Below are 17,299 nucleotides of genomic sequence, written 5' to 3' on the forward strand. Positions count from 1 at the left end.
TGTCTTTTCACGGTGACTTCCTTAGCTTGCACCATTTTCCTTGTTGCGTCTGCGCTGCTGAACGTTATCGCCCAAACGTGATTCATATGATACGCCCCCAGCGCGAGCACATCTGGGAGCAGCTTCAGATGAATCAAAGTGTCCCGGAAATCTTCTACACGATAAGGCCGGGCCCTGAGGTCTCCGTGCAAAAACACAGTATTATTTACCGAACGACCTGATGGGATACTTGGCAGCATGACTTGATACTCCTGGTCTTCGTTAGCAGCATTCCTGTTTCCGCAACCCTGACGGGATGCTGTATCCGCTCTAGGAGAGCTCATGTTCACACGTCCGCTCACCTAGGTGGCCGGAAGTGGAAATAGCCACTAGACAACGCCGGAACACGCCGAGTGTGAAAAAGGCGCTGCTTTTAGGGGATCGTGAAGACACGCAAAACTTGAAATAAACGCACGTTATTTCATAAGAGGGCTCATTTTGGGAACAGGCAAACGCATTGCGCTGTGAATAAGGAAAGACGGGCCGGAGTAACGATTGGCAAAAGTGTGTTATACATCTAAAAATGTAAGGTCTCACCGAAATTTGAACTCGGATCGCTGGATTCATAGCGCAGAGTGCTAACCATTACACCATGAGACCGAAAACTTTCCGACGCCGGGAATCGAACCCGGGCCTCCTGGGTGAGAGCCAGGTATCCTAGCCACTAGACAACGCCGGAACACGCCGAGTGTGAAATAAGCGCTGCTTTAAGGGGATCGTGAAGACATGCAAAACTTGAAATAAATGCACGTTATTTCATAAGAGGGCTCATTTTGGGAACAGGCAAACGCATTGCGCTGTGAATAAGGAAAGACGGGCCGGAGTAACGATTGGCAAAAGTGTGTTATACATCTAAAAATGTAAGGTCTCACCGAGATTTGAACTCGGTTCGCTGGATTCATAGCGCAGAGTGCTAACCATTACACCATGAGACCGAAAACTTTCCGACGCCGGGAATCGAACCCGGGCCTCCTGGGTGAGAGCCAGGTATCCTAGCCACTAGACAACGCCGGAACACGCCGAGTGTGAAATAAGAGCTGCTTTAAGGGGATCGTGAAGACATGCAAAACTTAAAATAAATGCACGTTATTTCATAAGAGGGCTCATTTTGGGAACAGGCAAACGCATTGCGCTGTGAATAAGGAAAGACGGGCCGGAGTAACGATTGGCAAAAGTGTGTTATACATCTAAAAATGTAAGGTCTCACCGAGATTTTACTCGGATCGCTGGATTCATAGCGCAGAGTGCTAACCATTACACCATGAGATCGAAGACTTTCCGACGCCGGGAATCGAACCCGGACCTCCTGGGTGAGAGCCAGGTATCCTAGCCACTAGACAACGCCGGAACACGCCGAGTGTGAAAAAGGCGCTGCTTTTAGGGGATCGTGAAGACACGCAAAACTTGAAATAAACGCAGGTTATTTCATAAGAGGGCTCATTTTGGGAACAGGCAAACGCATTGCGCTGTGAATAAGGAAAGACGGGCCGGAGTAACGATTGGCAAAAGTGTGTTATACATCTAAAAATGTAAGGTCTCACCGAGATTTGAACTCGGATTGCTGGATTCATAGCGCAGAGTGCTAACCATTACACCATGAGATCGAAGACTTTCCGACGCCGGGAATCGAACCCGGGCCTCCTGGGTGAGAGCCAGGTATCCTAGCCACTAGACAACGCCGGAACACGCCGAGTGTGAAATAAGCGCTGCTTTAAGGGGATCGTGAATACATGCAAAACTTGAAATAAACGCACGTTATTTCATAAGAGGGCTCATTTTGGGAACAGGCAAACGCATTGCGCTGTGAATAAGGAAAGACGGGCCGAGGTAACGATTGGCAAAAGTGTGTTATACATCTAAAAATGTAAGGTCTCACCGAGATTTGAACTCGGATCGCTGGATTCATAGCGCAGAGTGCTAACCATTACACCATGAGACTGAAAACTTTCCGACGCCGGGAATCGAACCCGGGCCTCCTGGGTGAGAGCCAGGTATCCTACCCACTAGACAACGCCGGAACACGCCGAGTGTGAAATAAGCGCTGCTTTAAGGGGATCGTGAAGACATGCAAAACTTGAAATAAATGCACGTTATTTCATAAGAGGGCTCATTTTGGGAACAGGCAAACGCATTGCGCTGTGAATAAGGAAAGACGGGCTGGAGTAACGATTGGCAAAAGTGTGTATACATCTAAAAATGTAAGGTCTCACCGAGATTTGAACTCGGATCGCTGGATTCATAGCGCAGAGTGCTAACCATTACACCATGAGACCGAAAACTTTCCGACGCCGGGAATCGAACCCGGGCCTCCTGGGTGAGAGCCAGGTATCCTAGCCACTAGACAACGCCGGAACACGCCGACTGTGAAATAAGAGCTGCTTAAGGGGATCGTGAAGACATGCAAAACTTAAAATAAATGCACGTTATTTCATAAGAGGGCTCATTTTGGGAACAGGCAAACGCATTGCGCTGTGAATAAGGAAAGACGGGCCGGAGTAACGATTAGCAAAAGTGTGTTATACATCTAAAAATGTAAGGTCTCACCGAGATTTTACTCGGATCGCTGGATTCATAGCGCAGAGTGCTAACCATTACACCATGAGATCGAAGACTTTCCGACGCCGGGAATCGAACCCGGACCTCCTGGGTGAGAGCCAGGTATCCTAGCCACTAGACAATGCCGGAACACGCCAAGTGTGAAAAAGGCGCTGCTTTTAGAGGATCGTGAAGACACGCAAAACTTGAAATAAACGCAGGTTATTTCATAAGAGGGCTCATTTTGGGAACAGGCAAACGCATTGCGCTGTGAATAAGGAAAGACGGGCCGGAGTAACGATTGGCAAAAGTGTGTTATACATCTAAAAATGTAAGGTCTCACCGAGATTTGAACTCGGATTGCTGGATTCATAACGCAGAGTGCTAACCATTACACCATGAGATCGAAGACTTTCCGACGCCGGGAGTCGAACCCGGGCCTCCTGGGTGAGAGCCAGGTATCCTAGCCACTAGACAACGCCGGAACACGCCGAGTGTGAAATAAGCGCTGCTTTAAGGGGATCGTGAAGACATGCAAAACTTGAAATAAATGCACGTTATTTCATAAGAGGGCTCATTTTGGGAACAGGCAAACGCATTGCGCTGTGAATAAGGAAAGACGGGCCGGAGTAACGATTGGCAAAAGTGTGTTATGCATCTAAAAATGTAAGGTCTCACCGAGATTTGAACTCGGATCGCTGGATTCATAGCGCAGAGTGCTAACCATTACACCATGAGACCGAAAACTTTCCGACGCCGGGAATCGGAACCGGGCCTCCTGGGTGAGAGCCAGGTATCCTAGCCACTAGACAACGCCGGAACACGCCGAGTGTGAAAGAAGCGCTGCTTTAAGGGGATCGTGAAGACATGAAAAACTTGAAATAAATGCACGTTATTTCATAAGAGGGCTCATTTTGGGAACAGGCGGACGCATTACGCTGTGAATAAGGAAAGACGGGCCGGAGTAACGATTGGCAAAAGTGGGTTATACATCTAAAAATGTAAGGTCTCACCGAGATTTGAACTCGGATCGCTGGATTCATAGCGCAGAGTGCTAACCATTACACCATGAGATCGAAGACTTTCCGACGCCGGGAATCGAACCCGGGCCTCCTGGGTGAGGGCCAGGTATCCTAGCCACTAGACAACGCCGGAACACGCCGAGTGTGAAAAAGGCGCTGCTTTTAGGGGATCGTGAAGACACGCAAAACTTGAAATAAACGCACGTTATTTCATAAGAGGGCTCATTTTGGGAACAGGCAAACGCATTGCGCTGTGAATAAGGAAAGACGGGCCGGAGTAACGATTGGCAAAAGTGTGTTATACATCTAAAAATGTAAGGTCTCACCGAGATTTGAACTCGGATCGCTGGATTCATAGCGCAGAGTGCTAACCATTACACCATGAGATCGAAGACTTTCCGACGCCGGGAATCGAACCCGCGCCTCCTGGGTGAGAGCCAGGTATCCTAGCCACTAGACAACGCCGGAACACGCCGAGTGTGAAATAGGCGCTGCTTTAAGGGGATCGTGAAGACATGCAAAACTTGAAATAAACGCAAGTTATTTCATAAGAGGGCTCATTTTGGGAACAGGCAAACGCATTGCGCTGTGAATAAGGAAAGACGGGCCGGAGTAACGATTGGCAAAAGTGTGTTATACATCTAAAAATGTAAGGTCTCACCGAGATTTGAACTCGGATCGCTGGATTCATAGCGCAGAGTGCTAACCATTACACCATGAGACCGAAAACTTTCCGACGCCGGGAATCGAACCCGGGCCTCCTGGGTGAGAGCCAGGTATCCTAGCCACTAGACAACGCCGGAACACGCCGAGTGTGAAATAAGCGCTGCTTTAAGGGGATCGTGAAGACATGCAAAACTTGAAATAAATGCACGTTATTTCATAAGAGGGCTCATTTTGGGAACAGGCAAACGCATTGCGCTGTGAATAAGGAAAGACGGGCCGGAGTAACGATTGGCAAAAGTGTGTTATACATCTAAAAATGTAAGGTCTCACCGAGATTTGAACTCGGATCGCTGGATTCATAGCGCAGAGTGCTAACCATTACACCATGAGACCGAAAACTTTCCGACGCCGGGAATCGAACCCGGGCCTCCTGGGTGAGAGCCAGGTATCCTAGCCACTAGACAACGCCGGAACACGCCGAGTGTGAAATAAGAGCTGCTTTAAGGGGATCGTGAAGACATGCAAAACTTAAAATAAATGCACATTATTTCATAAGAGGGCTCATTTTGGGAACAGGCAAACGCATTGCGCTGTGAATAAGGAAAGACGGGCCGGAGTAACGATTGGAAAAAGTGTGTTATACATCTAAAAATGTAAGGTCTCACCGAGATTTGAACTCGGATCGCTGGATTCATAGCGCAGAGTGCTAACCATTACACCATGAGACCGAAAACTTTCCGACGCCGGGAATCGAACCCGGGCCTCCTGGGTGAGAGCCAGGTATCCTAGCCACTAGACAACGCCGGAACACGCCGAGTGTGAAATAAGAGCTGCTTTAAGGGGATCGTGAAGACATGCAAAACTTAAAATAAATGCACGTTATTTCATAAGAGGGCTCATTTTGGGAACAGGCAAACGCATTGCGCTGTGAATAAGGAAAGACGGGCCGGAGTAACGATTGGCAAAAGTGTGTTATACATCTAAAAATGTAAGGTCTCACCGAGATTTGAACTCGGATCGCTGGATTCATAGCGCAGAGTGCTAACCATTACACCATGAGACCGAAAACTTTCCGACGCCGGGAATCGAACCCGGGCCTCCTGGGTGAGAGCTAGGTATCCTAGCCACTAGACAACGCCGGAACACGACGAGTGTCAAATAAGCGCTGCTTTTAGGGGATCGTGAAGACATGCAAATCTTTAAATAAATGCACGTTATTTCATAAGAGGGCTCATTTTGGGAACCGGCAAACGCATTGCGCTGTGAATAAGGAAAGACGGGCCGGAGTAACGATTGGCAAAAGTGTGTTATACATCTAAAAATGTAAGGTCTCACCGAGATTTGAACTCGGACCGCTGGATTCAGAGCGCAGAGTGCTAACCATTACACCACGAGACCGAAGACTTTCCGACGCCGGGAATCGAACCCGGGCCTCCTGGGTGAGAGCCAGGTATCCTAGCCACTAGACAACGCCGGAACACGCCGAGTGTGAAATAAGCGCTGCTTTAAGGGGATCGTGAAGACATGCAAAACTTGAAATAAACGCACGTTATTTCATAAGAGGGCTCTTTTTGGGAACAGGCAAACGCATTGCGCTGTGAATAAGGAAAGACGGGCCGGAGTAACGATTGGCAAAAGTGTGTTATACATCTAAAAATGTAAGGTGTCACCGAGATTTGAACTCGGATCGCTGGATTCATAGCGCAGAGTGCTAACCATTACACCATGAGATCGAAGACTTTCCGACGCCGGGAATCGAACCCGGGCCTCCTGGGTGAGAGCCAGGTATCCTAGCCACTAGACAACGCCGGAACACGCCGAGTGTGAAATAAGCGCTGCTTTAAGGGGATCGTGAAGACATGCAAAACTTGAAATAAACGCAAGTTATTTCATAAGAGGGCTCATTTTGGGAACAGGCAAACGCATTGCGCTGTGAATAAGGAAAGACGGGCTGGAGTAACGATTGGCAAAAGTGTGTTATACATCTAAAAATGTAAGGTCTCACCGAGATTTGAACTCGGATCGCTGGATTCATAGCGCAGAGTGCTAACCATTACACCATGAGACCGAAAACTTTCCGACGCCGGGAATCGAACCCGGTCCTCCTGGGTGAGAGCCAGGTATCCTAGCCACTAGACAACGCCGGAACACGCCGAGTGTGAAATAAGCGCTGCTTTAAGGGGATCGTGAAGACATGCAAAACTTGAAATAAATGCACGTTATTTCATAAGAGGGCTCATGTTGGGAACAGGCAAACGCATTGCGCTGTGAATAAGGAAAGACGGGCTGGAGTAACGATTGGCAAAAGTGTGTTATACATCTAAAAATGTAAGGTCTCACCGAGATTTGAACTCGGATCGCTGGATTCATAGCGCAGAGTGCTAACCATTACACCATGAGACCGAAAACTTTCCGACGCCGGGAATCGAACCCGGGCCTCCTGGGTGAGAGCCAGGTATCCTAGCCACTAGACAACGCCGGAACACGCCGAGTGTGAAATAAGAGCTGCTTTAAGGGGATCGTGAAGACATGCAAAACTTAAAATAAATGCACGTTATTTCATAAGAGGGCTCATTTTGGGAACAGGCAAACGCATTGCGCTGTGAATAAGGAAAGACGGGCCGGAGTAACGATTGGCAAAAGTGTGTTATACATCTAAAAATGTAAGGTCTCACCGAGATTTTACTCGGATCGCTGGATTCATAGCGCAGAGTGCTAACCATTACACCATGAGATCGAAGACTTTCCGACGCCGGGAATCGAACCCGGGCCTCCTGGGTGAGGGCCAGGTATCCTAGCCACTAGACAACGCCGGAACACGCCGAGTGTGAAAAAGGCGCTGCTTTTAGGGGATCGTGAAGACACGCAAAACTTGAAATAAACGCAGGTTATTTCATAAGAGGGCTCATTTTGGGAACAGGCAAACGCATTGCGCTGTGAATAAGGAAAGACGGGCCGGAGTAACGATTGGCAAAAGTGTGTTATACATCTAAAAATGTAAGGTCTCACCGAGATTTGAACTCGGATTGCTGGATTCATAACGCAGAGTGCTAACCATTACACCATGAGATCGAAGACTTTCCGACGCCGGGAGTCGAACCCGGGCCTCCTGGGTGAGAGCCAGGTATCCTAGCCACTAGACAACGCCGGAACACGCCGAGTGTGAAATAAGCGCTGCTTTAAGGGGATCGTGAAGACATGCAAAACTTGAAATAAATGCACGTTATTTCATAAGAGGGCTCATTTTGGGAACAGGCAAACGCATTGCGCTGTGAATAAGGAAAGACGGGCCGGAGTAACGATTGGCAAAAGTGTGTTATGCATCTAAAAATGTAAGGTCTCACCGAGATTTGAACTCGGATCGCTGGATTCATAGCGCAGAGTGCTAACCATTACACCATGAGACCGAAAACTTTCCGACGCCGGGAATCGAAACCGGGCCTCCTGGGTGAGAGCCAGGTATCCTAGCCACTAGACAACGCCGGAACACGCCGAGTGTGAAAGAAGCGCTGCTTTAAGGGGATCGTGAAGACATGAAAAACTTGAAATAAATGCACGTTATTTCATAAGAGGGCTCATTTTGGGAACAGGCGGACGCATTACGCTGTGAATAAGGAAAGACGGGCCGGAGTAACGATTGGCAAAAGTGGGTTATACATCTAAAAATGTAAGGTCCCACCGAGATTTGAACTCGGATCGCTGGATTCATAGCGCAGAGTGCTAACCATTACACCATGAGATCGAAGACTTTCCGACGCCGGGAATCGAACCCGGACCTCCTGGGTGAGAGCCAGGTATCCTAGCCACTAGACAACGCCGGAACACGCCGAGTGTGAAAAAGGCGCTGCTTTTAGGGGATCGTGAAGACACGCAAAACTTGAAATAAACGCAGGTTATTTCATAAGAGGGCTCATTTTGGGAACAGGCAAACGCATTGCGCTGTGAATAAGGAAAGACGGGCCGGAGTAACGATTGGCAAAAGTGTGTTATACATCTAAAAATGTAAGGTCTCACCGAGATTTGAACTCGGATTGCTGGATTCATAGCGCAGAGTGCTAACCATTACACCATGAGATCGAAGACTTTCCGACGCCGGGAATCGAACCCGGGCCTCCTGGGTGAGAGCCAGGTATCCTAGCCACTAGACAACGCCGGAACACGCCGAGTGTGAAATAAGCGCTGCTTTAAGGGGATCGTGAAGACATGCAAAACTTGAAATAAACGCACGTTATTTCATAAGAGAGCTCATTTTGGGAACAGGCAAACGCATTGCGCTGTGAATAAGGAAAGACGGGCCAGAGTAACGATTGGCAAAAGTGTGTTATACATCTAAACATGTAAGGTCTCACCGAGATTTGAACTCGGATCGCTGGATTCAGAGCGCAGAGTTCTAACCATTATACCATGAGACCGAAAACTTTCCGACGCCGGAAATCGAACCCGGGCCTGCTGGGTGAGAGCTAGGTATCCTAGCCACTAGACAACGCCGGAACACGACGAGTGTCAAATAAGCGCTGCTTTTAGGGGATCGTGAAGACATGCAAATCTTTAAATAAATGCACGTTATTTCATAAGAGGGCTCATTTTGGGAACCGGCAAACGCATTGCGCTGTGAATAAGGAAAGACGGGCCGGAGTAACGATTGGCAAAAGTGTGTTATACATCTAAAAATGTAAGGTCTCACCGAGATTTGAACTCGGACCGCTGGATTCAGAGCGCAGAGTGCTAACCATTACACCACGAGACCGAAGACTTTCCGACGCCGGGAATCGAACCCGGGCCTCCTGGGTGAGAGCCAGGTATCCTAGCCACTAGACAACGCCGGAACACTCCGAGTGTGAAATAAGCGCTGCTTTAAGGGGATCGTGAAGACATGCAAAACTTGAAATAAATGCACGTTATTTCATAAGAGGGCTCATTTTGGGAACAGGCAAACGCATTGCGCTGTGAATAAGGAAAGACGGGCCGGAGTAACGTTTGGCAAAAGTGTGTTATACATCTAAAAATTTAAGGTCTCAAAGAGATTTGAACTCGGATGGCTGGATTCAGAGCGCAGAGTGCTAACCATTACACCATGAGACCGAAGACTTTCCGACGCCGGGAATCGAACCCGGGCCTCCTGGGTGAGAGCCAGGTATCCTAGCCACTAGACAACGCCGGAACACGCCGAGTGTGAAAGAAGCGCTGCTTTAAGGGGATCGTGAAGACATGAAAAACTTGAAATAAATGCACGTTATTTCATAAGAGGGCTCATTTTGGGAACAGGCGGACGCATTACGCTGTGAATAAGGAAAGACGGGCCGGAGTAACGATTGGCAAAAGTGGGTTATACATCTAAAAATGTAAGGTCCCACCGAGATTTGAACTCGGATCGCTGGATTCATAGCGCAGAGTGCTAACCATTACACCATGAGATCGAAGACTTTCCGACGCCGGGAATCGAACCCGGACCTCCTGGGTGAGAGCCAGGTATCCTAGCCACTAGACAACGCCGGAACACGCCGAGTGTGAAAAAGGCGCTGCTTTTAGGGGATCGTGAAGACACGCAAAACTTGAAATAAACGCAGGTTATTTCATAAGAGGGCTCATTTTGGGAACAGGCAAACGCATTGCGCTGTGAATAAGGAAAGACGGGCCGGAGTAACGATTGGCAAAAGTGTGTTATACATCTAAAAATGTAAGGTCTCACCGAGATTTGAACTCGGATTGCTGGATTCATAGCGCAGAGTGCTAACCATTACACCATGAGATCGAAGACTTTCCGACGCCGGGAATCGAACCCGGGCCTCCTGGGTGAGAGCCAGGTATCCTAGCCACTAGACAACGCCGGAACACGCCGAGTGTGAAATAAGCGCTGCTTTAAGGGGATCGTGAAGACATGCAAAACTTGAAATAAACGCACGTTATTTCATAAGAGAGCTCATTTTGGGAACAGGCAAACGCATTGCGCTGTGAATAAGGAAAGACGGGCCAGAGTAACGATTGGCAAAAGTGTGTTATACATCTAAACATGTAAGGTCTCACCGAGATTTGAACTCGGATCGCTGGATTCAGAGCGCAGAGTTCTAACCATTATACCATGAGACCGAAAACTTTCCGACGCCGGAAATCGAACCCGGGCCTGCTGGGTGAGAGCTAGGTATCCTAGCCACTAGACAACGCCGGAACACGACGAGTGTCAAATAAGCGCTGCTTTTAGGGGATCGTGAAGACATGCAAATCTTTAAATAAATGCACGTTATTTCATAAGAGGGCTCATTTTGGGAACCGGCAAACGCATTGCGCTGTGAATAAGGAAAGACGGGCCGGAGTAACGATTGGCAAAAGTGTGTTGTACATCTAAAAATGTAAGGTCTCACCGAGATTTGAACTCGGACCGCTGGATTCAGAGCGCAGAGTGCTAACCATTACACCACGAGACCGAAGACTTTCCGACGCCGGGAATCGAACCCGGGCCTCCTGGGTGAGAGCCAGGTATCCTAGCCACTAGACAACGCCGGAACACTCCGAGTGTGAAATAAGCGCTGCTTTAAGGGGATCGTGAAGACATGCAAAACTTGAAATAAATGCACGTTATTTCATAAGAGGGCTCATTTTGGGAACAGGCAAACGCATTGCGCTGTGAATAAGGAAAGACGGGCCGGAGTAACGTTTGGCAAAAGTGTGTTATACATCTAAAAATTTAAGGTCTCAAAGAGATTTGAACTCGGATGGCTGGATTCAGAGCGCAGAGTGCTAACCATTACACCATGAGACCGAAGACTTTCCGACGCCGGGAATCGAACCCGGGCCTCCTGGGTGAGAGCCAGGTATCCTAGCCACTAGACAACGCCGGAACACGCCGAGTGTGAAAGAAGCGCTGCTTTAAGGGGATCGTGAAGACATCCACAACTTGAAATAAATGCACGTTATTTCATAAGAGGGCTCATTTTGGGAACAGGCGGACGCATTACGCTGTGAATAAGGAAATACGGGTCGGAGTAACGATTGGCAAAAGTGTGTTATACATCTAAAAATGTAAGGTCTAACCGAGATTTGAACTCGGATCGCTGGATTTATAGCGCAGAGTGCTAACCATTACACCATGAGACCGAAAACTTTCCGACGCCGGGAATCGAACCCGGGCCTCCTGGGTGAGAGCCAGGTATCCTAGCCACTAGACAACGCCGGAACACGCCGAGTGTGAAATAAGCGCTGCTTTAAGGGGATCGTGAAGACATGCAAAACTTGAAATAAATGCACGTTATTTCATAAGAGGGCTCATTTTGGGAACAGGCAAACGCATTGTGCTGTGAATAAGGAAAGACGGGCCGGAGTAACGATTCGCAAAAGTGTGTTATACATCTAAAAATGTAAGGTCTCACCGAGATTTGAACTCGGATCGCTGGATTCATAGCGCAGAGTGCTAACCATTACACCATGAGACCGAAAACTTTCCGACGCCGGGAATCGAACCCGGGCCTCCTGGGTGAGAGCCAGGTATCCTAGCCACTAGACAACGCCGGAACACGCCGAGTGTGAAATAAGAGCTGCTTTAAGGGGATCGTGAAGACATGCAAAACTTAAAATAAATGCACGTTATTTCATAAGAGGGCTCATTTTGGGAACAGGCAAACGCATTGCGCTGTGAATAAGGAAAGACGGGCCGGAGTAACGATTGGCAAAAGTGTGTTATACATCTAAAAATGTAAGGTCTCACCGAGATTTTACTCGGATCGCTGGATTCATAGCGCAGAGTGCTAACCATTACACCATGAGATCGAAGACTTTCCGACGCCGGGAATCGAACCCGGACCTCCTGGGTGAGAGCCAGGTATCCTAGCCACTAGACAACGCCGGAACACGCCGAGTGTGAAAAAGGCGCTGCTTTTAGGGGATCGTGAAGACACGCAAAACTTGAAATAAACGCAGGTTATTTCATAAGAGGGCTCATTTTGGGAACAGGCAAACGCATTGCGCTGTGAATAAGGAAAGACGGGCCGGAGTAACGATTGGCAAAAGTGTGTTATACATCTAAAAATGTAAGGTCTCACCGAGATTTGAACTCGGATTGCTGGATTCATAGCGCAGAGTGCTAACCATTACACCATGAGATCGAAGACTTTCCGACGCCGGGAATCGAACCCGGGCCTCCTGGGTGAGAGCCAGGTATCCTAGCCACTAGACAACGCCGGAACACGCCGAGTGTGAAATAAGCGCTGCTTTAAGGGGATCGTGAATACATGCAAAACTTGAAATAAACGCACGTTATTTCATAAGAGGGCTCTTTTTGGGAACAGGCAAACGCATTGCGCTGTGAATAAGGAAAGACGGGCCGGAGTAACGATTGGCAAAAGTGTGTTATACATCTAAAAATGTAAGGTCTCACCGAGATTTGAACTCGGATCGCTGGATTCATAGCGCAGAGTGCTAACCATTACACCATGAGATCGAAGACTTTCCGACGCCGGGAATCGAACCCGGGCCTCCTGGGTGAGAGCCAGGTATCCTAGCCACTAGACAACGCCGGAACACGCCGAGTGTGAAATAAGCGCTGCTTTAAGGGGATCGTGAAGACATGCAAAACTTGAAATAAACGCAAGTTATTTCATAAGAGGGCTCATTTTGGGAACAGGCAAACGCATTGCGCTGTGAATAAGGAAAGACGGGCTGGAGTAACGATTGGCAAAAGTGTGTTATACATCTAAAAATGTAAGGTCTCACCGAGATTTGAACTCGGATCGCTGGATTCATAGCGCAGAGTGCTAACCATTACACCATGAGACCGAAAACTTCCCGACGCCGGGAATCGAACCCGGGCCTCCTGGGTGAGAGCCAGGTATCCTAGCCACTAGACAACGCCGGAACACGCCGAGTGTGAAATAAGCGCTGCTTTAAGGGGATCGTGAAGACATGCAAAACTTGAAATAAATGCACGTTATTTCATAAGAGGGCTCATTTTGGGAACAGGCAAACGCATTGCGCTGTGAATAAGGAAAGACGGGCTGGAGTAACGATTGGCAAAAGTGTGTTATACATCTAAAAATGTAAGGTCTCACCGAGATTTGAACTCGGATCGCTGGATTCATAGCGCAGAGTGCTAACCATTACACCATGAGACCGAAAACTTTCCGACGCCGGGAATCGAACCCGGGCCTCCTGGGTGAGAGCCAGGTATCCTAGCCACTAGACAACGCCGGAACACGCCGAGTGTGAAATAAGAGCTGCTTTAAGGGGATCGTGAAGACATGCAAAACTTAAAATAAATGCACGTTATTTCATAAGAGGGCTCATTTTGGGAACAGGCAAACGCATTGCGCTGTGAATAAGGAAAGACGTGCCGGAGTAACGATTGGCAAAAGTGTGTTATACATCTAAAAATGTAAGGTCTCACCGAGATTTTACTCGGATCGCTGGATTCATAGCGCAGAGTGCTAACCATTACACCATGAGATCGAAGACTTTCCGACGCCGGGAATCGAACCCGGGCCTCCTGGGTGAGGGCCAGGTATCCTAGCCACTAGACAACGCCGGAACACGCCGAGTGTGAAAAGGCGCTGCTTTTAGGGGATCGTGAAGACACGCAAAACTTGAAATAAACGCAGGTTATTTCATAAGAGGGCTCATTTTGGGAACAGGCAAACGCATTGCGCTGTGAATAAGGAAAGACGGGCCGGAGTAACGATTGGCAAAAGTGTGTTATACATCTAAAAATGTAAGGTCTCACCGAGATTTGAACTCGGATTGCTGGATTCATAACGCAGAGTGCTAACCATTACACCATGAGATCGAAGACTTTCCGACGCCGGGAGTCGAACCCGGGCCTCCTGGGTGAGAGCCAGGTATCCTAGCCACTAGACAACGCCGGAACACGCCGAGTGTGAAATAAGCGCTGCTTTAAGGGGATCGTGAAGACATGCAAAACTTGAAATAAATGCACGTTATTTCATAAGAGGGCTCATTTTGGGAACAGGCAAACGCATTGCGCTGTGAATAAGGAAAGACGGGCCGGAGTAACGATTGGCAAAAGTGTGTTATGCATCTAAAAATGTAAGGTCTCACCGAGATTTGAACTCGGATCGCTGGATTCATAGCGCAGAGTGCTAACCATTACACCATGAGACCGAAAACTTTCCGACGCCGGGAATCGAAACCGGGCCTCCTGGGTGAGAGCCAGGTATCCTAGCCACTAGACAACGCCGGAACACTTTTTTTTTTTTTCTTTATTGCCGGTTTCAAACAAAATCCAGAAACAACGGTACATATGATAAAATCGCTGACTTCACTCAAGCCAGCGCTACATAACTAAAAACGGGGCATAGACAATACCTTTTCAAATTCATGCAACCATTCAGGAGTACAGTTCTGACTCTTCCACATTTCTACAATACGTTGGGCACTCTCACAGAAATACTGCCTTGCTGGCCTTCCGTCTACGTCACAGTGGCGAAACGCCATTCGAGACCTCCATATTCCGTGGAGGACCAGCAACATCACTAGGTCATAAGGCACTCCGTTATCGTTTTGCACTGCCAGAAACCGGATGCCATAAGGGCTCAACGGAAACTCCTTTTTCAATGTTCGCTGAAGAACGTCCCACAAAAACACCCCATCCCAACAATCCAAAAAAACATGTTCCACCGTCTCGGGCTTTTTACATAAAGAACAGTCCACACCCCATGGCACAAACAGACCCTTTTCTAACATCCATGTTTTAACTGGTAACACTCCACAGTGCAGTTTAAAGAAAAATGTTTTGACACCCGGGGGAATGGCCATAGCTTTTACACGTTTCAAAACGTTCTGCCCGGGGCCCACCGAAAACATGGATCGGTATAAAGGAACAGGAAAACAGATTTCAGCAAGGTCTTTATACAACTTTTTCTTCGACACAGCACTCAAGTACTCCATAGAGAACCGTACACAAAGAAATTGTGTCGCTTGAACAACTTCTTTTAAATACCCGTGTACTCCTCCATTATAGCTTTGACATGACGTAACAATAAATTGGGGCAATAGCCTGCCTAACCTGACCTGAATAACAGTGCGCAGGAAGGGGTCCTTTACCTCGCGCAAGAAATAAAAACGATTCACCACTTGTCTCAAAAAAAGATGCGAGAGCGATAAACCGCCTTCGCGTACTCTTCGAAAAAGATTCGTCCTACTCGTCCTTTCCCAGGACGAGCCCCAAACAAAAACAGCACAAACGCGATGCAGCCTCTGAACATTAGCGCGAGAACAGTGAATCACTTGCAAAACGTACCAAAGTTTCGCGAACAAAAATATGTTGCACACCGTTGCGCGCGCAAACATCGACAGTGCACGCCCCTTCCCTTCCCACTTTTCCGCTTTATCACGCATCGCAGTCGTCTGGCTTCGCCAGTACGGATCGCTATCTCTGTAGTTTTCAAGTGGCACGCCTAAGTATTTGACCGGCACAACCTGCCAGTTCATACCTTCAAAGACACTAGGGGTTACGTCCCAATTGCCGTGCCAGAATCCCATGCACTTGCTCCAATTTACAGAGCTCCCAGTATACTCACAAAATGTCTTAAGCAACGCAACTGCATTGCTAATACTTTTTCTGTCTCGACAAAATAAAGCGATATCGTCCGCGTATGCCAATACACGTACCTCGCACGCCTGCAACTGGAAACCATGAATATTATTGCTGTTTATTATGCTTGCACAAAACGACTCGATGTACAAACAAAAGAGCAAAGGGGACAGCGGGCATCCTTGCCGCACTGAACGCGTGACAGTTATTTGACGGCTCACTGACTTATTTATTACCAGCCTTGTTGAACACTCCTTATACGCCATTCTTACGCCCTCCGTTATTACTTTTCCTAGGTTTATGTTTTCCAAAATAGTATAGAGTAGCTCATGTGAGACCTTATCAAAGGCCTTCTCAAGGTCTATTTGTAGCATGGCTACAACCTCATCCATTCCGTCACAACACTCGAGAATGCTCCTTGCTATGTGTATATTACTAGTTATAGACCTTCCTTTTATTCCACATGTTTGGTGTTCGCCTACTATGTCTATTATCACACTCTGTAACCTCCTTGCTAAGACTTTCATTAATATTTTATAATCTACATTCGTTAAAGATATCGGCCTATACGCCGTAACTTTTCTGAGCTCTTCTTTTACATCTGTTTTGGGTATGAGAACAGTGTGCGATTGTGAGAACGAGGGTGGAAGTCTTCCTAGTGTGTACGCTTCTGTGTACAGGTCACATAACACTGGACTTAGGTGATTGCGGAAAGCTTTGTAGAACGCAGTGCACAACCCGTCAGGGCCTGGAGACTTTCCAGGACTTAATTCATCGATAGCCTTCCTAACTTCTTCTACTGTAATTGGTAATTCTAAATTTTCTTTTACCTCTGCATCTATCGTCGACAAGAAATTTAAAAAATTGTCCTTAAATCGTTCTAAGTCTACAGGTTGACACGAAAACAAACCATCATAAAACTCACAAAAAGCATTGCTAATTGCTTGTTGTTCATCGAGAACCTGCCCTTTATACTCTATTTCCGCGATAGAGTTGCGGGTAGCGTATCTCTTTTCAGAGCTAAGTGCTCTCTTTGTAGGGGCTTCCCCTAACATGAACTTTTCCGCACGAGCACGCACTATCGCGCCATGATATTTTTCTTGTTCTATAGCCTCTATCTGATGTTTCAAAGTTTTAATGTCTTCCTTGAACAGTCCAGGTGACTTGCACTCTAGTGCAGAAAGCGTCTCCAGGTTTGCTCTAAGCAGGGCTTCCTTTTTTCTTTTCTCATAATTTAAGGCAGCTGACCTTTCCAATGCTGACATCTTAATTTCTGCTTTGAAGTTCTCCCACTTAGAGGCACAGTCACATGTATCCTGTTCAAGGTTCCTAATCTTTTTCGTCACTTCTTTTACAAATTCTTCATCCTTCAACAATAAGCTGTTCATTTTCCACAAGTCCCAGTTGAACGACTTTTTATCTTTGCGCTTTCCAATCAAGAACGACACCAGGCAATGGTCGCTGAACGACACGGGTGTAACACTATACTCCGAGCACTCCG

The 17,299-nt window shown here is 47.6% G+C and overlaps 55 non-coding genes across 55 annotated transcripts; all 55 read right to left on the reverse strand.

Moving 5' to 3' along the window:
• Positions 1 to 646: 646 nt before the first annotated feature.
• On the reverse strand, positions 647 to 718 carry Trnae-cuc (transfer RNA glutamic acid (anticodon CUC)). The gene has a single exon. It is a non-coding gene; the product is annotated as a tRNA-Glu (tRNA).
• Positions 719 to 981: 263 nt separating this feature from the next.
• On the reverse strand, positions 982 to 1,053 carry Trnae-cuc (transfer RNA glutamic acid (anticodon CUC)). Its single transcript has one exon. It is a non-coding gene; the product is annotated as a tRNA-Glu (tRNA).
• A 262-nt stretch (positions 1,054 to 1,315) lies between these two features.
• On the reverse strand, positions 1,316 to 1,387 carry Trnae-cuc (transfer RNA glutamic acid (anticodon CUC)). The gene has a single exon. It is a non-coding gene; the product is annotated as a tRNA-Glu (tRNA).
• Positions 1,388 to 1,650: 263 nt separating this feature from the next.
• Trnae-cuc (transfer RNA glutamic acid (anticodon CUC)) lies at positions 1,651 to 1,722 on the reverse strand. The gene has a single exon. It is a non-coding gene; the product is annotated as a tRNA-Glu (tRNA).
• Positions 1,723 to 1,985: 263 nt separating this feature from the next.
• Positions 1,986 to 2,057, reverse strand: Trnae-cuc (transfer RNA glutamic acid (anticodon CUC)). The gene has a single exon. It is a non-coding gene; the product is annotated as a tRNA-Glu (tRNA).
• A 183-nt stretch (positions 2,058 to 2,240) lies between these two features.
• Positions 2,241 to 2,312, reverse strand: Trnah-aug (transfer RNA histidin (anticodon AUG)). The gene has a single exon. It is a non-coding gene; the product is annotated as a tRNA-His (tRNA).
• A 7-nt stretch (positions 2,313 to 2,319) lies between these two features.
• Trnae-cuc (transfer RNA glutamic acid (anticodon CUC)) lies at positions 2,320 to 2,391 on the reverse strand. Its single transcript has one exon. It is a non-coding gene; the product is annotated as a tRNA-Glu (tRNA).
• A 261-nt stretch (positions 2,392 to 2,652) lies between these two features.
• Trnae-cuc (transfer RNA glutamic acid (anticodon CUC)) lies at positions 2,653 to 2,724 on the reverse strand. The gene has a single exon. It is a non-coding gene; the product is annotated as a tRNA-Glu (tRNA).
• A 263-nt stretch (positions 2,725 to 2,987) lies between these two features.
• Trnae-cuc (transfer RNA glutamic acid (anticodon CUC)) lies at positions 2,988 to 3,059 on the reverse strand. Its single transcript has one exon. It is a non-coding gene; the product is annotated as a tRNA-Glu (tRNA).
• A 184-nt stretch (positions 3,060 to 3,243) lies between these two features.
• Trnah-aug (transfer RNA histidin (anticodon AUG)) lies at positions 3,244 to 3,315 on the reverse strand. Its single transcript has one exon. It is a non-coding gene; the product is annotated as a tRNA-His (tRNA).
• Positions 3,316 to 3,657: 342 nt separating this feature from the next.
• On the reverse strand, positions 3,658 to 3,729 carry Trnae-cuc (transfer RNA glutamic acid (anticodon CUC)). Its single transcript has one exon. It is a non-coding gene; the product is annotated as a tRNA-Glu (tRNA).
• A 263-nt stretch (positions 3,730 to 3,992) lies between these two features.
• Trnae-cuc (transfer RNA glutamic acid (anticodon CUC)) lies at positions 3,993 to 4,064 on the reverse strand. Its single transcript has one exon. It is a non-coding gene; the product is annotated as a tRNA-Glu (tRNA).
• A 184-nt stretch (positions 4,065 to 4,248) lies between these two features.
• On the reverse strand, positions 4,249 to 4,320 carry Trnah-aug (transfer RNA histidin (anticodon AUG)). The gene has a single exon. It is a non-coding gene; the product is annotated as a tRNA-His (tRNA).
• Positions 4,321 to 4,327: 7 nt separating this feature from the next.
• Trnae-cuc (transfer RNA glutamic acid (anticodon CUC)) lies at positions 4,328 to 4,399 on the reverse strand. Its single transcript has one exon. It is a non-coding gene; the product is annotated as a tRNA-Glu (tRNA).
• Positions 4,400 to 4,583: 184 nt separating this feature from the next.
• Positions 4,584 to 4,655, reverse strand: Trnah-aug (transfer RNA histidin (anticodon AUG)). The gene has a single exon. It is a non-coding gene; the product is annotated as a tRNA-His (tRNA).
• Positions 4,656 to 4,662: 7 nt separating this feature from the next.
• Positions 4,663 to 4,734, reverse strand: Trnae-cuc (transfer RNA glutamic acid (anticodon CUC)). The gene has a single exon. It is a non-coding gene; the product is annotated as a tRNA-Glu (tRNA).
• Positions 4,735 to 4,918: 184 nt separating this feature from the next.
• Trnah-aug (transfer RNA histidin (anticodon AUG)) lies at positions 4,919 to 4,990 on the reverse strand. Its single transcript has one exon. It is a non-coding gene; the product is annotated as a tRNA-His (tRNA).
• A 7-nt stretch (positions 4,991 to 4,997) lies between these two features.
• Positions 4,998 to 5,069, reverse strand: Trnae-cuc (transfer RNA glutamic acid (anticodon CUC)). Its single transcript has one exon. It is a non-coding gene; the product is annotated as a tRNA-Glu (tRNA).
• Positions 5,070 to 5,253: 184 nt separating this feature from the next.
• Positions 5,254 to 5,325, reverse strand: Trnah-aug (transfer RNA histidin (anticodon AUG)). The gene has a single exon. It is a non-coding gene; the product is annotated as a tRNA-His (tRNA).
• A 7-nt stretch (positions 5,326 to 5,332) lies between these two features.
• Positions 5,333 to 5,404, reverse strand: Trnae-cuc (transfer RNA glutamic acid (anticodon CUC)). The gene has a single exon. It is a non-coding gene; the product is annotated as a tRNA-Glu (tRNA).
• A 184-nt stretch (positions 5,405 to 5,588) lies between these two features.
• Positions 5,589 to 5,660, reverse strand: Trnaq-cug (transfer RNA glutamine (anticodon CUG)). The gene has a single exon. It is a non-coding gene; the product is annotated as a tRNA-Gln (tRNA).
• Positions 5,661 to 5,667: 7 nt separating this feature from the next.
• Positions 5,668 to 5,739, reverse strand: Trnae-cuc (transfer RNA glutamic acid (anticodon CUC)). The gene has a single exon. It is a non-coding gene; the product is annotated as a tRNA-Glu (tRNA).
• Positions 5,740 to 6,002: 263 nt separating this feature from the next.
• Positions 6,003 to 6,074, reverse strand: Trnae-cuc (transfer RNA glutamic acid (anticodon CUC)). The gene has a single exon. It is a non-coding gene; the product is annotated as a tRNA-Glu (tRNA).
• A 184-nt stretch (positions 6,075 to 6,258) lies between these two features.
• Trnah-aug (transfer RNA histidin (anticodon AUG)) lies at positions 6,259 to 6,330 on the reverse strand. The gene has a single exon. It is a non-coding gene; the product is annotated as a tRNA-His (tRNA).
• A 7-nt stretch (positions 6,331 to 6,337) lies between these two features.
• Positions 6,338 to 6,409, reverse strand: Trnae-cuc (transfer RNA glutamic acid (anticodon CUC)). The gene has a single exon. It is a non-coding gene; the product is annotated as a tRNA-Glu (tRNA).
• A 184-nt stretch (positions 6,410 to 6,593) lies between these two features.
• Trnah-aug (transfer RNA histidin (anticodon AUG)) lies at positions 6,594 to 6,665 on the reverse strand. Its single transcript has one exon. It is a non-coding gene; the product is annotated as a tRNA-His (tRNA).
• A 7-nt stretch (positions 6,666 to 6,672) lies between these two features.
• Positions 6,673 to 6,744, reverse strand: Trnae-cuc (transfer RNA glutamic acid (anticodon CUC)). Its single transcript has one exon. It is a non-coding gene; the product is annotated as a tRNA-Glu (tRNA).
• A 262-nt stretch (positions 6,745 to 7,006) lies between these two features.
• Positions 7,007 to 7,078, reverse strand: Trnae-cuc (transfer RNA glutamic acid (anticodon CUC)). Its single transcript has one exon. It is a non-coding gene; the product is annotated as a tRNA-Glu (tRNA).
• Positions 7,079 to 7,341: 263 nt separating this feature from the next.
• Positions 7,342 to 7,413, reverse strand: Trnae-cuc (transfer RNA glutamic acid (anticodon CUC)). Its single transcript has one exon. It is a non-coding gene; the product is annotated as a tRNA-Glu (tRNA).
• A 184-nt stretch (positions 7,414 to 7,597) lies between these two features.
• On the reverse strand, positions 7,598 to 7,669 carry Trnah-aug (transfer RNA histidin (anticodon AUG)). Its single transcript has one exon. It is a non-coding gene; the product is annotated as a tRNA-His (tRNA).
• Positions 7,670 to 7,676: 7 nt separating this feature from the next.
• On the reverse strand, positions 7,677 to 7,748 carry Trnae-cuc (transfer RNA glutamic acid (anticodon CUC)). Its single transcript has one exon. It is a non-coding gene; the product is annotated as a tRNA-Glu (tRNA).
• Positions 7,749 to 8,011: 263 nt separating this feature from the next.
• On the reverse strand, positions 8,012 to 8,083 carry Trnae-cuc (transfer RNA glutamic acid (anticodon CUC)). Its single transcript has one exon. It is a non-coding gene; the product is annotated as a tRNA-Glu (tRNA).
• Positions 8,084 to 8,346: 263 nt separating this feature from the next.
• On the reverse strand, positions 8,347 to 8,418 carry Trnae-cuc (transfer RNA glutamic acid (anticodon CUC)). The gene has a single exon. It is a non-coding gene; the product is annotated as a tRNA-Glu (tRNA).
• A 519-nt stretch (positions 8,419 to 8,937) lies between these two features.
• On the reverse strand, positions 8,938 to 9,009 carry Trnaq-cug (transfer RNA glutamine (anticodon CUG)). The gene has a single exon. It is a non-coding gene; the product is annotated as a tRNA-Gln (tRNA).
• Positions 9,010 to 9,016: 7 nt separating this feature from the next.
• Positions 9,017 to 9,088, reverse strand: Trnae-cuc (transfer RNA glutamic acid (anticodon CUC)). The gene has a single exon. It is a non-coding gene; the product is annotated as a tRNA-Glu (tRNA).
• Positions 9,089 to 9,351: 263 nt separating this feature from the next.
• Trnae-cuc (transfer RNA glutamic acid (anticodon CUC)) lies at positions 9,352 to 9,423 on the reverse strand. The gene has a single exon. It is a non-coding gene; the product is annotated as a tRNA-Glu (tRNA).
• A 263-nt stretch (positions 9,424 to 9,686) lies between these two features.
• Trnae-cuc (transfer RNA glutamic acid (anticodon CUC)) lies at positions 9,687 to 9,758 on the reverse strand. The gene has a single exon. It is a non-coding gene; the product is annotated as a tRNA-Glu (tRNA).
• A 263-nt stretch (positions 9,759 to 10,021) lies between these two features.
• Positions 10,022 to 10,093, reverse strand: Trnae-cuc (transfer RNA glutamic acid (anticodon CUC)). Its single transcript has one exon. It is a non-coding gene; the product is annotated as a tRNA-Glu (tRNA).
• Positions 10,094 to 10,612: 519 nt separating this feature from the next.
• Positions 10,613 to 10,684, reverse strand: Trnaq-cug (transfer RNA glutamine (anticodon CUG)). Its single transcript has one exon. It is a non-coding gene; the product is annotated as a tRNA-Gln (tRNA).
• A 7-nt stretch (positions 10,685 to 10,691) lies between these two features.
• Positions 10,692 to 10,763, reverse strand: Trnae-cuc (transfer RNA glutamic acid (anticodon CUC)). The gene has a single exon. It is a non-coding gene; the product is annotated as a tRNA-Glu (tRNA).
• A 263-nt stretch (positions 10,764 to 11,026) lies between these two features.
• Positions 11,027 to 11,098, reverse strand: Trnae-cuc (transfer RNA glutamic acid (anticodon CUC)). The gene has a single exon. It is a non-coding gene; the product is annotated as a tRNA-Glu (tRNA).
• A 263-nt stretch (positions 11,099 to 11,361) lies between these two features.
• On the reverse strand, positions 11,362 to 11,433 carry Trnae-cuc (transfer RNA glutamic acid (anticodon CUC)). Its single transcript has one exon. It is a non-coding gene; the product is annotated as a tRNA-Glu (tRNA).
• A 184-nt stretch (positions 11,434 to 11,617) lies between these two features.
• Trnah-aug (transfer RNA histidin (anticodon AUG)) lies at positions 11,618 to 11,689 on the reverse strand. Its single transcript has one exon. It is a non-coding gene; the product is annotated as a tRNA-His (tRNA).
• Positions 11,690 to 11,696: 7 nt separating this feature from the next.
• Positions 11,697 to 11,768, reverse strand: Trnae-cuc (transfer RNA glutamic acid (anticodon CUC)). The gene has a single exon. It is a non-coding gene; the product is annotated as a tRNA-Glu (tRNA).
• Positions 11,769 to 12,030: 262 nt separating this feature from the next.
• Positions 12,031 to 12,102, reverse strand: Trnae-cuc (transfer RNA glutamic acid (anticodon CUC)). Its single transcript has one exon. It is a non-coding gene; the product is annotated as a tRNA-Glu (tRNA).
• A 263-nt stretch (positions 12,103 to 12,365) lies between these two features.
• Trnae-cuc (transfer RNA glutamic acid (anticodon CUC)) lies at positions 12,366 to 12,437 on the reverse strand. Its single transcript has one exon. It is a non-coding gene; the product is annotated as a tRNA-Glu (tRNA).
• A 263-nt stretch (positions 12,438 to 12,700) lies between these two features.
• Positions 12,701 to 12,772, reverse strand: Trnae-cuc (transfer RNA glutamic acid (anticodon CUC)). Its single transcript has one exon. It is a non-coding gene; the product is annotated as a tRNA-Glu (tRNA).
• Positions 12,773 to 12,956: 184 nt separating this feature from the next.
• On the reverse strand, positions 12,957 to 13,028 carry Trnah-aug (transfer RNA histidin (anticodon AUG)). Its single transcript has one exon. It is a non-coding gene; the product is annotated as a tRNA-His (tRNA).
• A 6-nt stretch (positions 13,029 to 13,034) lies between these two features.
• Trnae-cuc (transfer RNA glutamic acid (anticodon CUC)) lies at positions 13,035 to 13,107 on the reverse strand. Its single transcript has one exon. It is a non-coding gene; the product is annotated as a tRNA-Glu (tRNA).
• A 184-nt stretch (positions 13,108 to 13,291) lies between these two features.
• Trnah-aug (transfer RNA histidin (anticodon AUG)) lies at positions 13,292 to 13,363 on the reverse strand. The gene has a single exon. It is a non-coding gene; the product is annotated as a tRNA-His (tRNA).
• Positions 13,364 to 13,370: 7 nt separating this feature from the next.
• On the reverse strand, positions 13,371 to 13,442 carry Trnae-cuc (transfer RNA glutamic acid (anticodon CUC)). The gene has a single exon. It is a non-coding gene; the product is annotated as a tRNA-Glu (tRNA).
• Positions 13,443 to 13,704: 262 nt separating this feature from the next.
• Positions 13,705 to 13,776, reverse strand: Trnae-cuc (transfer RNA glutamic acid (anticodon CUC)). The gene has a single exon. It is a non-coding gene; the product is annotated as a tRNA-Glu (tRNA).
• Positions 13,777 to 14,038: 262 nt separating this feature from the next.
• On the reverse strand, positions 14,039 to 14,110 carry Trnae-cuc (transfer RNA glutamic acid (anticodon CUC)). The gene has a single exon. It is a non-coding gene; the product is annotated as a tRNA-Glu (tRNA).
• Positions 14,111 to 14,294: 184 nt separating this feature from the next.
• Trnah-aug (transfer RNA histidin (anticodon AUG)) lies at positions 14,295 to 14,366 on the reverse strand. Its single transcript has one exon. It is a non-coding gene; the product is annotated as a tRNA-His (tRNA).
• Positions 14,367 to 14,373: 7 nt separating this feature from the next.
• Positions 14,374 to 14,445, reverse strand: Trnae-cuc (transfer RNA glutamic acid (anticodon CUC)). The gene has a single exon. It is a non-coding gene; the product is annotated as a tRNA-Glu (tRNA).
• Positions 14,446 to 17,299: the final 2,854 nt, after the last annotated feature.

This window comes from Haemaphysalis longicornis, unplaced genomic scaffold (genome assembly GCF_048455015.1).
Source record: "Haemaphysalis longicornis isolate Haplotype H1 unplaced genomic scaffold, Haemaphysalis longicornis Haplotype H1 scaffold_3, whole genome shotgun sequence".
In the NCBI taxonomy this organism is placed as follows: domain Eukaryota; kingdom Metazoa; phylum Arthropoda; class Arachnida; order Ixodida; family Ixodidae; genus Haemaphysalis; species Haemaphysalis longicornis.